Here is a 12,383-nt window from a genome sequence, read left to right on the forward strand (position 1 = left end):
TGTAAAAGCTTTTAAAATTGTGTTTTTACTTTATCTTGAATCTCCCTTTGGATTAATAAAGTATCTATCTATCTATCTATCTATCTATCTATCTATCTATCTATCTATCTATCTATCTATCTATCTATCTATCTATCTTTTTAACTAAACTCCACAAAAGTAAAGTGAACAAATAGTGAAAGAGTCTAAATATGTTGTAAAGCAGCTGTAAACACTGGAGACCATGTTTGATTGAGGACTACAGAATATGTGGCTGTGATCCATCCAACAATCTAAAATGACATTTTTCCCCCTTGCTTTTTTCCCTCCTGGTGATGGTTGTCTATAGGGATAGTTTTACATTGTTTGACATTTTCCTAATCCTTGTGAAATGCTCCACGTCTCAGAAGCTGTGGGTACCTACCTGAGGTGGACTCTCACTGACACACACCTTGGCAGTGCAGAACAAGAGTCCATTCTCTTTCACTGCAGACCATGAAGTAAATACATGAGTGGTGTAACAGAAACGCTTCAGATGATGAATTGCTGCAAGTTCATTGGTTAGAGTGTGACTTCATGTCTGACTGAGTGACATTTCCTAAGAGGTAAGCTTTTCAACTTGTCCTCAGCTCTGCAATAGCCACCCACAAATGCCTCTTGAAACCCAAGCCAACAGTTTCTATCAAACAATGAGTCAGCCATACAAAAAACACACAATCCTCATCCTACTTGTGTGTCAGTGAATCGAAACATTTTACTGTTGATGTTTCCAAAACCTTGTTGTATCGCAGCTGACAGACATTGTAGTGAGGCACTCTGTACTGTAAGACTGAGCCTAAAAGCTGCATTAAAGTTAAATGTAAATTGTGTCTTTTAAACTTGTCGGGTGTAAGAAAAAAATATCGCATCACAAATAAAATTGCAAATCAAGATAGATTTTTTCTTTTTTTACTTTATTCTCTGTACGAGTATAAAACTATACAAACCAATACTACGCTAAGGGATGTGGCAGAGTTATGTGACGATCGCTGCTGGTTTGTCTGTTTGTCTGTTTGCAACATTACTCAAAAATGGACGAACAGATTTGGATGGAATTTTCAAGGAAGGTCAGAAATGACAAAGACTAAGTGATTAGATTTTGGCAATGACGCAGCTTGTAGTCTGGATTCATGGGTTTTGTATCATTGCGAGATACCGTCAAGCTGCATGTGTAACTATAAAAACAAGTGAACACTACATCAGCTGCCTGCTGGTGATCATATAATTGCAATCCTACTACAATTCAACCATTGAACTTAGCCATCAGATATGGCACAAGGAACAATTGAATAAATTGTGGGGGTGTGTCCGAGTCCCTATTAAAAATGCGATCCTACTAAAAATCGACCACTGTGGAACATTAATTTTTAAAAGATTTCAGCCATCGGAAATGATACGACTGAGCTGCCTTGGTGGAGTACTGCACTCTCTGAGTGCTTTTGTATGCTACACTTTGAATTTATTCTTTGCTGTTTGTATAACAAAACTACAACACAACAAAATATACTACTTCAAAATGTTAATTAAAGCTCTATCCTACAATATGATCATTTCCTAAGTTAGCAACATACCATGCAGCTTGAATTTAAAGTACAGTATCCAGACCTAGTGACCTGAAGTGCAGTTGCTACTTTAACTAAATGTTTGAAGATGTTGCTCCAGGACTCTGTATGTTTTTCGGTATAACTAATAATGAGTGGTTGAAATCATGGGTTGATGCCCATGATTTAGCCTCATCATGTGGGTTCAAAGTATGTTTAAGATAGATTGTAGCAGTTTACCGATTACTTTTAAGACTCTTCACGGCTTGTGTCCTCGCCATACACTACCATTCACAAGTTTGGGGTCACCTGGAAATGTCCTTATTTTTGACAGAAAAGCAGTTTTTTTTAATTGGTGAAAAAATTATTAATCAGAAATATAGTCTAGATATTGTTAATGACGTAAATGACTATTCTAGCTGGAAACAGCTGGAATATCTGCATAGGTGCCCATTTCCAGCAACCATCACTCCTGTGTTGTAATGGTATATTGTGTTAGCTAATGGTGTTGAAAGGCTAATTGATGATTAGAAAACCCTTGTGCAGTTATGCTAACACATGAATAAAAAATTTGAATTTTCAGGGAAAACATGAAATTGTCTGGGTTACCCTAAATGTTTGAATGGTAGTGTAAGTCTGAACTTTTAGTACTGAAGACACACTTTGAGATCCTTCGGCAAAGATCGTTGTCTGTTCTAGGGGCCTGGCTGAAAATGAAAGGGGACGGAGTGTTCGCAGTCATGGCCCTGAGGCTCTAATCTCTTTTAAGTTCTTCTTAAAACACACTTCCATTGGAAAGTGATTTTTTTTTTTGAGTATGAATTTCCTTTGAAATGTCTTCTGTTTCAAAAATATGCTTATCTTTTCAAATTCTGTCTTAGTTTTATAGACCATGTTGTATTTTTATCTGATTTCAGAGTCATGTGTGTGTGTTTGCTGTCCCAGAGGAGGAACTAAAGGTCCATCTGATTCAATGTCACAATGATGTCTCTCTGCCCTCATCACTGCAGAGCTGCTCCAAACAGTAAAGGCTGGTTAGCAGCTTCAAGCCAGGTCAGATTAAAGACTCTAAAACCAGAGTTACAGTCACAAACTGCCATTATGAGAAGGTACCATGGCTCCTTACTTGTCTCTAATAACTCACTGTAAGAGTTAGACTTCTGCGATTGACAGCATTGTGTTTGGAACAAATAGACTCATTTAGCAGAGTTTAGTCGAGTGCGTCAGTGCTGGACAAATATATGCAGAGATATTCACAAACTATTCTGCAGGGAAAAGTGAACAACCTTCTTTCCAGCGGAATGTGTGTGTGTGTCAGGAGTGTGCACAAAGAGGCAGGGCTGTTCATAGATCGGTCTGGTGTCAATGTGTTTGTAAGAGACAAAGAGAGAGAGGGAGAGACAGAGAGAGGGAGAGTAACACAATGCAATAAGATTTTATCCATTTGAAATTTTTAAAATCAATCGTGTGGTGGTCAATGTTGATATTTTGAGTGGTCACCACAAATAACTCGATGCTTGGGAAACACTGATCTGACGCCACTGGACTGAGTCAAATATTGTGGGAAAGTTTAAAACATTGCCCAACCCCAGTTGTAAATGTGCAGATGGCTGCATAGTTGTGAGATTAGTGAAAATGGGATAAAAGGTCTTGTTTCAGCTCTGGTCAGCAGTGATCCACAGATGACAGCGTGAAACAGTTTGATGCTGGGAAATAAGTTAGGCGGACAGTAGCTGAAGTGTTGTCACAGTTAAGATGATTCAGATGTTACTTTGACTTACAGGTTGGTTGTGGTGTCATGTGATTCTTGATAGACTATCAAACAAACACACTTTGAATGCCAGAAGGCACTCCAGCATTGTTATTGACCAGGTGCATCCCATCGTGGTCGCTCTCTCCTCTGTCAGGTTCATATGTTGTGTCACAAAACACTCAAGATGTTTTCAAGAACTTAGGTGTGCAGCTTGACAGTGTGGAGTGCCGTACCTGTATTATGTTGTCAAGCCAAAATGGATCTTATTCAATCTCTGCATATTTCAGCCCTTAATGCTATCGGACCTGAGGCAGACTTGAGTTACATGAAAGAGGAATAGCCATCTGACTTGGACTACTTTATGACTCTAACTCACTTGAGACATTTGTCCTGAGACATCAAGGCAAAAAAGCTGTAGAGATTTAACTTGGTGACCCATGAATATTACAAAATATTCTACTCCATGTAGATTTTTCTTTTGAAGCTCTGCCAAACTGTCTATGAATAATTAACAATAACCAGGAAACGCACGTCATCTCCACATCTGACCTAATGCATCCTTTTAGGTGCACCTACAAGCAAAAAAAATATAAAGGAGAAACTCTAAATTTAGATGAGAGAAATTGTCCTATTATACTCACTGCCTGGTACAGAATGTGCATATTCTAGATTTTAGTAATATATATTTTCAATCAAAGCTATCTTAATTTATGCCAACACTCAGTTTGTCTTTACACACTTTGTCTGAAACAACTTGTGTTAGTTTACATGTATTGACAACTATGATGGATATGCTCCTTTTGTTTTATTTTGTTAGTGCTATTTGTAGTGCTAGTGTGTTGTGACACACCTGCACTTTTTTTCAGAATTTTTCTCCCTGTGGGATGACTAAAGTACCTTCTATATCTCTCCTCTAAGTGATATAAATTATCCAGGTACATCAATAGTTTTTACTCTTGACTACTGCTTTCTTGTCATTTCCATACTAAGGATTGATGGATGGGTTCCATCCAAACTTGCTTTTGTACTTGCAAGTCATATCTTAAAGGCTTCCGATGTGATTGGACGCAGTTCCAAAGACTGTAAAGTACCTCTGACCTACCAATCATGCAAGTGCTCTAGAATTCCAAACAAGACTTACTTCCCTTCCTCCATATTTCTAACCAGACACAAGCCGCTTTTCCTAATGAAAAGTTTGGAGGAAGAAGCCGGGGACATAGGTGGATGGATAAAGGGTACTACTAGGGTCTTCGCCTCTTTTTTAACTGAAAATTAAAATGGACAGAATAAGCTGGCAGTTAAACTTTGGAGCTGCACTTGTGGCCTTGACTGCAAATCTCTGCAGACTCCCACATAGAGCAGCAGTGAAACTCAATCCCAAGTGTACCGCAGCCTAGTCTGTGTTTGTGCGTACGTGTACCGTATTTGTGTGCATGTGTACATGTTCAGACAGCTCGAATCCAAAGTGCTATAGTTCATGTCAGCAAAGCAGCTGGGTGTTTATGGCTGTAATGGAACACAGTGTTTTCAAAGGAGGCTGGAGTAAGGGTCTCATACAAGTACATTTATTAGCTATGTTTGTAATAGCGCCTGTTTTTTTCTTTTCATTCGCTGTCTAGATGACAGTTAGTAAATTAATTATTTAGAGCATTTTTTTCTATTGAAAGCACCACCTAAATGGATTTAGGTGTTTTAAAGCACCACACCATTTAAACTATAGAAGGCTTCTTGTAGTCTACCAGTAGACAGAAAAATATTTCACTGGTCCTCTGAGTGCAGTCTAACACAGACTGACAGATATTCCACCTCTTATAGACGATGACTTCATCGCTGAATGAATAATAAATAGGTGAGACGGGGCTCACAGTGCAGAAATATGTTTCTGCTGAGGAGTGGATTTTGGTTTTTGTTACATATTTTTCTATTTATCAGCTTTATTTTTACTGGCTGTCACGATGAGTGTTCTCTTCTATCTCTTCACTGAAAAAGTCAGTTAGCAGTAAAATGAAAATATTCAAAAAGAGAGCACACCAAAGCAGTGAAATACAGTTTCAGTCAATGATTGGATGTCATGCATTTATTTACATTGAAACAGGAACACTTTGATCTAAATTAAAACAATTGAGAACAAATTGGGTTGTTCTGATTTAAATGACAATGCTTGTTGTTTTTGTGGCATCTTTAAATTTATGTTTTACTGATTATCATACTTTGATCAGGTTTGGAAAATAAGGATCAATTCAGTGCATATCAAATATGTTTTAGTTAAGTGTAGTGAAGTCCAAATTCTCTCTTTTTTAGCCACTTCGTACATCTCTCTTGTAGTTTACATCTAAAGCTGCACAGCTGAGCAGAGCAACTATCTTAACAGCTAGCTTTAGCTGTACTGTCCTCGGTATACATGCTGAATATAACTTGACAGTCAGATAAACAGCTTCCAAACATATTGTAGAACATCAATTAGCAACCAATGACGCGAGTAGCAGGAGAGAATTTCCAACAACAAACTCCTCAAATGTATCACTGTCCCCAAAAAATGTTTGATACATAAAGGCAAGATAAATCCCTACATTCCCACAATGCTGCAAAAGGCACAAGATGTATTTACAATGAAGGAATGCCTGATTGAATCAATGACCAATGACAGGTTGGTTTGTTGGTAAATGTAATGGAACATGTAGCAGCTATGTAGCCTGATATTTCATTCAGCAACTGATGGAGACCAAAACACAGTTTTAAAATTGCAGGACAATGCTGCAGTTCACAACACCCACCTGATGAAAGACTTCCTTCAGGAGAACAGCGTCGCTCATTTGGTCCATCCTGCCTGTTCCCCTGATCAAAATCTTATTGAGAGCATTTGGGGATGGATGACAAGGGGAATTTAGAAAAAACGCAGGTCAGTCATATATCTGTGTGTGTGTGTGTATGTGTGTGAATGAAAAGTGGCATGCAACACAATCACAGTGAAAATTCTGATTACGCACAAAGAGTCACAAGCATCATTCCTCAGCACGTTCCTTGGTTTGAGTCACACAATCCTGGTTTTGTGTGCTACAACAAGGAGGTTCTGGAAAAGAGAACCAAGGTAGTGTAGGTATGTGCAAAGAGAAGAATGGCACTATTGTCTAAGGCTGGTTGCAGAGTGCAGAATCTTGTTAACCTTTGGAATCTGGCTTAGCATCAGGCTGGCAGGCACACAAGGGTTGGCACCTGCCTTTGATATGCCTGAACAAGGAGGAACGTGGGTAACCTTGTGTCTCATGCACTTATCTCCAAACACACATGCACTTACTGTAGGTTGAAAAAAAATCTGTTTTGTAAAATGTAAACTTTCCAACTCCAAGGCAATGTGATGCTGTTTTTCTAGTCTATACTTTGAAGGGATATAAATATTTTTCGAACAAATGCAACCTACCAGTTCCTCAAAAACCTCATCAGCCATTCTCAGGCATTATGTCAGGGTTGACGTCAATCGCTAACTAGTGTGTATATCTCTGCATTATTTTAAATACTGTGTGTGCAGAACCATCTTTAGTGGCATCCCAGTGAGACCAAAAGTTTTGTCTGTCTGTGTCCTGTGATATATATTTTCTTGTCTGGAGTGGAATTTCATGGTCTGGTGAGTTAAAAGCAGTACGAGAGCCCCAGTGTTGAGGCGAGCGCATTTTATCATTGACTGACCTGAGACAACCCTCTGCTGTTGTAATTGCTTACCAACCTAAAAATGGGACCAGTTCTCCACACCACGGTTTCCCCCTTGTACTCTTACTTTTGTTGTTGTCGCCTTGATATCTTGCCAATTCCCCTTATGAAACTTCCTTTGGCCTCACGCCAGACTCTCTAAACGTGCCCTTGAATGACCCTTTGGCACAGTCCAGCTCTGGTTTATCCATGAACTGCAGGTGTTCCTACTGGTTGTGGCTATGTCCTCACCCCCTACTGCCCCTAAATGGGCACTCGCCAGAGGATTCACACGCCCAGGGGGTCCGCATCAGAATGGTTGCACTCGGGCCAGGAATTGGACTCTGGGAGGGGGGTGCTTTATCTTGAGGCCAAAGACACAACACTGTAGCATTGTGGCCACCGTCTGATAACAATGACACAGCAGAACCAATCGACATCAGTAGGAACTTAGACACAGCTGCAACTACAGGTCCACAATGACACAGCATGGCACTCCCGTAGGGACACGATGTTCTGTCTCGGACACTTTTCCTGAATGTGTACTAAAACTTTCGTGAAGATGTCCTCAAATATTTTGTCAAAGTGAAAATTTTCAAGGTAAAGCCATTTAATTATCACATCTTAAGGATCTCATGTGGACCCCAGGGATTTATAACTTGTCACATTTCTTTATTTACAAGTTGGAATTTTCCGTCTCTTTAGGTAGTTGTCGCCCACATACAGTAGTTGCCATCACATAAACCAAAGCTTACTTGACTCCAACTAGGTTTGCGGTGTATATAAAGAAAAATTATTTAGATGGGGACCCCAGCCGGACTGTGTATCTTTTATTTATGTATGTTTGTGTTGTGTAGCACTTGTGATGACTGCTTCACTTACATTGTGTTTCATTTCAATTCTGAAGTTCTTACACTAATATTGCAAGCAATACATGTCAGTAACCATCAATAGTAAGTTCAGTGTTTCTTTTGTTACGTTCCTTGATGCATTTTTATGCAGATGGGTTAGGTTGTGTTTTTGTTCCTGTTCTCTCCCCTCTTTTTTATGTTCTATGTCTCAGGTTATGCCCGGTGGGAGTGGCTAGGAGCAGCTGTGGCGCCACACCATCAGCCGGAAATGGTTAAATGATGAGCAAACCTGATCATCGGGGCCAGTGGGCCAGATCAGCTGTCAAAGCGTGGTGTTGGTGTCTCGCTTTCTGGTACAATCCGGTGCTTTGATTTTGGGGCAGCTTGGTGATAATATGCTGGCCTTTGTGCTGAACCTTGTTTTTGTTTGTTATTCTGTAAAATAAATAATTTTGTCCGCTACACAATCGGTCTTCCCTGCCTCTTTGCCCGGCTTTCTGTGCATTTGTTACTCCCTTCATCCCCTGGTTCTCCGGGACATAACACTTTCATATTTTTATCTTTAGATGATACACATTTTAGGAATATATACATTAAGAAGATATGTACAGGTGCAGAAATGTGAAACAGATGAAATACTCCAACTTAACCCCAAGTGTACAGATGAAGTAGGTTCTGTCACGTGTACTGATGAGGGTTAAAGTGTCAAGTGTGAAGTTTAATTTGAGTAGGTTTACGTGTGGCCTTTATAACTTTGATTGCAAGAATTCAAAAATATTTGGACACTTGGCTACTAAAGATTTATTGGGTTGACCAGTCCTGTGCTGTGCAAGACCAGTCTCTGAGAAAAATCCACGCCTGTACAACTGAACTACTTTCAGAATTATGTTTCGAGAGAAATTTGTTTCCACTGGACTACTTTTGATTGTGACATACCACAAATAGATTTCAAACCTTTCCCAGTGGTGTTCCACAGTCTCTTGCTGTTGATTCATTCATCAACTCCGACTTAAAGACACAAACTGAAACAGCTGATAAGTGTGATAGGGTAAGTGGACCGGCTGACCACAGACCTTGTCAGGCTGTACTGCTGCTCTCAGCACTGTGATACCGGTTGTACATTAGTATGTTCTTAAAGACAAAGTTTAATAAAACACATAGAAAACAGGATTCCACTTGCATTGTAAGCTCAAGAGGGGTATTTTCAAATATCAAAACATTTTGGAGCCAGGATCTTATCCGAGCCAACAAAAACAGCAGAGCATGTCTTCATGAAAGCTGTCAGAGAGATTCTTGGCATGCTGTGTCTGTCAGTCCTGCTGAAAGATGACTCTTCAAACTGACCCTAATTAGAAAACATTAAGCAAATACTGAGTTGATGCTAAAGACAGAAAAGTGGGCTTAAACTTTAGACACCATCCAACAATAGTCGGTTATTTACAGCTTAAATTCATCGCTGTAAAAGAAGAAGGATTCGTTCATCTTTTCAGGTTGTGGAATTTTGCTGGGAACAAATGGAGCACATTCAGATTTGACCTATGGAGTGATTCTCTGAAGTCCACTAAACCAACTTCTATTTGGCTTTTACAGCAGCAATAAAGATCTTTGCACTAAGATAGAAACCACCTCCAGATAAGGTATCTACTTTTTTTGTTTCGGATTATGAGTAGTAAATACAAATGGTAAAAACAAGAGATACACCCTTTTATGTCATTATAGGAGAAGTATTGTAGTGTCACAAATATTACTAACATATGATTCTACTCTTCTATTCGATTGTCTCAGTAAGCCGTCATAAGGCCATACCAGGACCCTGAAACTGACAAAGCTAAATGGAATTTAGCTATCTTCAATTTTTAAAAATACAGTGTAAACTTGTGCTTTTCCTGCAGTGGCCCACTGTGTAAATGTGCTATTAAATCCAACAAAGCATAGATGTAGAAATAAATATGGAATAAATTAATACAACATTGAGATGAAGACCTCCTAATGTTCATGAGTGGTGGAGGTTTTCATTTCAGGATGAAACTGTTGTTACAGACACTGTTAAGGAAAGCACTGACTGCCATTTCAGAGAGATAAAACACTGCAGAAGTTTAAACCTTTAAAGGCTAATCAATAACTAGAAAACCCAAGTGCAATGATGTTAGCACATGAATAAAAGTGTGAATTTTCATGGAAAACAGGAAATTGCCAGAGTGACTCCAAAACTTTGTAGTGTATGTATACTGGTGGTTCAGGTACTTGCTAAAATATATTAGAAAGATGTGCAACCTTTCTGATCAGGAGTTGAAATCTTCCACTTTGAGGTGACATGTTTCCTATTAAAAACTATCCTAGTCTCATCCTAGAAAGCGATAAGATGTTCCATGCAGAGGGTGGAAATTCACATGCATCTCCTAATGCAGCTTGGGAAACTATTCACATCTCATACTGTTGGTTTTCAACGGTTAGTTTGCCCTTTCTTTCTCTGTGAAATATTAAGTGCAGGGAAGAAATACGTCAGTCTGAAAAATACGGTAATAGACTTGGTCCCTCGATAGCCGTGATGAGTATTGATTGCAGATCTGTATATATGAGACTATGTGTACAGTACTTGGACACATAATACAGCATCAATATCTGGGTTTCCCAGACCAGAGCAAGACGCCAAGTGACAGTCGGCGGGGACCTCTTTCTGCAAAGGTCAATGTGCCATCTTGACATAAAATAGAGATTAAACTCAACCACAATCAAGCTTGGCAATGTGCAGACTGCCAGGCAGGGTCTGGACCCCAGAGCACCATTGATCATCATCGTTTCTCTGTTGTTCATCCAGTTTTCTTTTAGTGTCCCACATAGAGCTGAACAATGCACTGATGTTCTTTCATTTTGACAGAATTAAATGGAAAAATGAGGCCATGCATTACATGAATTTCAAAAAGAAAAATTCTGATGTAACTCAGTTGCTTTAACAGATACATGATTGATGTTACATTCAGCATCGTCAGCATTTGTCTATCATATTACACAAGATAATTATGGTGATGAGTCAGGATAAAGTTCCCGTGATTCACAATTTCCAAGCAGAGAATGAATGTGCATACTTAGCAAAACCACATCACTGCAGCTGGGCCTGTTTGAGAAGCTGATCAGTATAAGTAGTTCAGTTGAAAGTAATCATTAAATTGAAATGTTTACAGTGACACCTGCTTTCTTCACCCTTACAGTACGATACAGAAGGTGTAACACAACAAAAACCTTCTCAGCAGATTTCTGATTCATTTAATGTTATCTTCATTGAAAAACAAAACTGCTTTTCGTTCAAAAATAAGGACATTTCTAAGTGAAACCCCAAATTTTTTGAACAGTAGTGTCAATATAATTTTAGTGTTGTGTTTTATTCTCTAAGCTCCATTTGAAACATCACTGATGACACCATCAGTAACCCCAATGATGAACTCATCTTCATTAGTAAAACTACAATGCACATTTAAAATGACAACAGGCTTTTTCTTGCAGCTTTGATATTAAAATGTGGGTGCTGTAAGTGAAAAAATCCAAAGGCACAGTGCTTTTTTTTAAAAATAGAAAACCAAACTGGAAGGATGATGACATTTATATTATTCCAGGACAATTCGCTAATTTGGTCAGTTCTTTGTAAAGAAAAAAACACACACACACAAACACAGAAAATTTTTCAATTTTTTCCTCATAATTCCAAGTATTTCAGAGATGACAGTATGTCACGTTGTTGCATGATACATGTGATTATTAGTGATATAATATACACAGTTTGAGAATTAATTGTGTGAAGATGACATAATAAAACCAGTACCAGCTTTGGCTCTGACAGTAAAAAGAAAAAGAGGACCAGATGTGAACAAGTCCATTTTTGTACATGCTATCTGCTCACACTGTAAATTCAAGTGGGGATCTGGACAGCGTCGATAGCCCACAAAATGACCCCAAGACAGTGATGCAAACCAGAGCTTTCCTACCATCATATCACTGAGAGTTACAGTCTAAAGATGACCTCCCAAGAACACCAACTTTGAGCTCTGTAGGAGGGAAATATGAAGCTGTTGCATTTATTCATTTACACCTGTAATTATATGATTTCACATTGGTGGTCTCACACAAAGAGGCGCAAACAGCAGATGTAAAGAACCTTAATCCCAGATGTGGAACACTAAAATATTCCACTGATGTTTGTGGTGATATGGAGCCTTGGCGTTGCTGCAGAGGATCACAATTAACTGCCTCAGACCTGAGAAAAGGTTTATCCTTGACTTTCTTTACCAAATTTAATGCAATGAGAAAATAATAAATTTTTTTGTGTATCATCTCCAAACAGATGCAAATAGTCTTATGCCACTTGCTTGATTGTTTAGTGGACAGCTGAGTGCAGCAAGAAAACTTTCTAACTTTAAATAATGACCAAGATACATGCATAGGATGCTATTGTATGCAAAGAACGGTCACTCCGCTGTGACGGCCTGATGGTATAGTTTTCTGTGATTCCACGTGGAACAAAGCAAAAATAAAAACACTCCC

Source organism: Acanthochromis polyacanthus, chromosome 14, assembly GCF_021347895.1.
Source record: "Acanthochromis polyacanthus isolate Apoly-LR-REF ecotype Palm Island chromosome 14, KAUST_Apoly_ChrSc, whole genome shotgun sequence".
NCBI classification, from domain to species: Eukaryota; Metazoa; Chordata; class Actinopteri; family Pomacentridae; genus Acanthochromis; species Acanthochromis polyacanthus.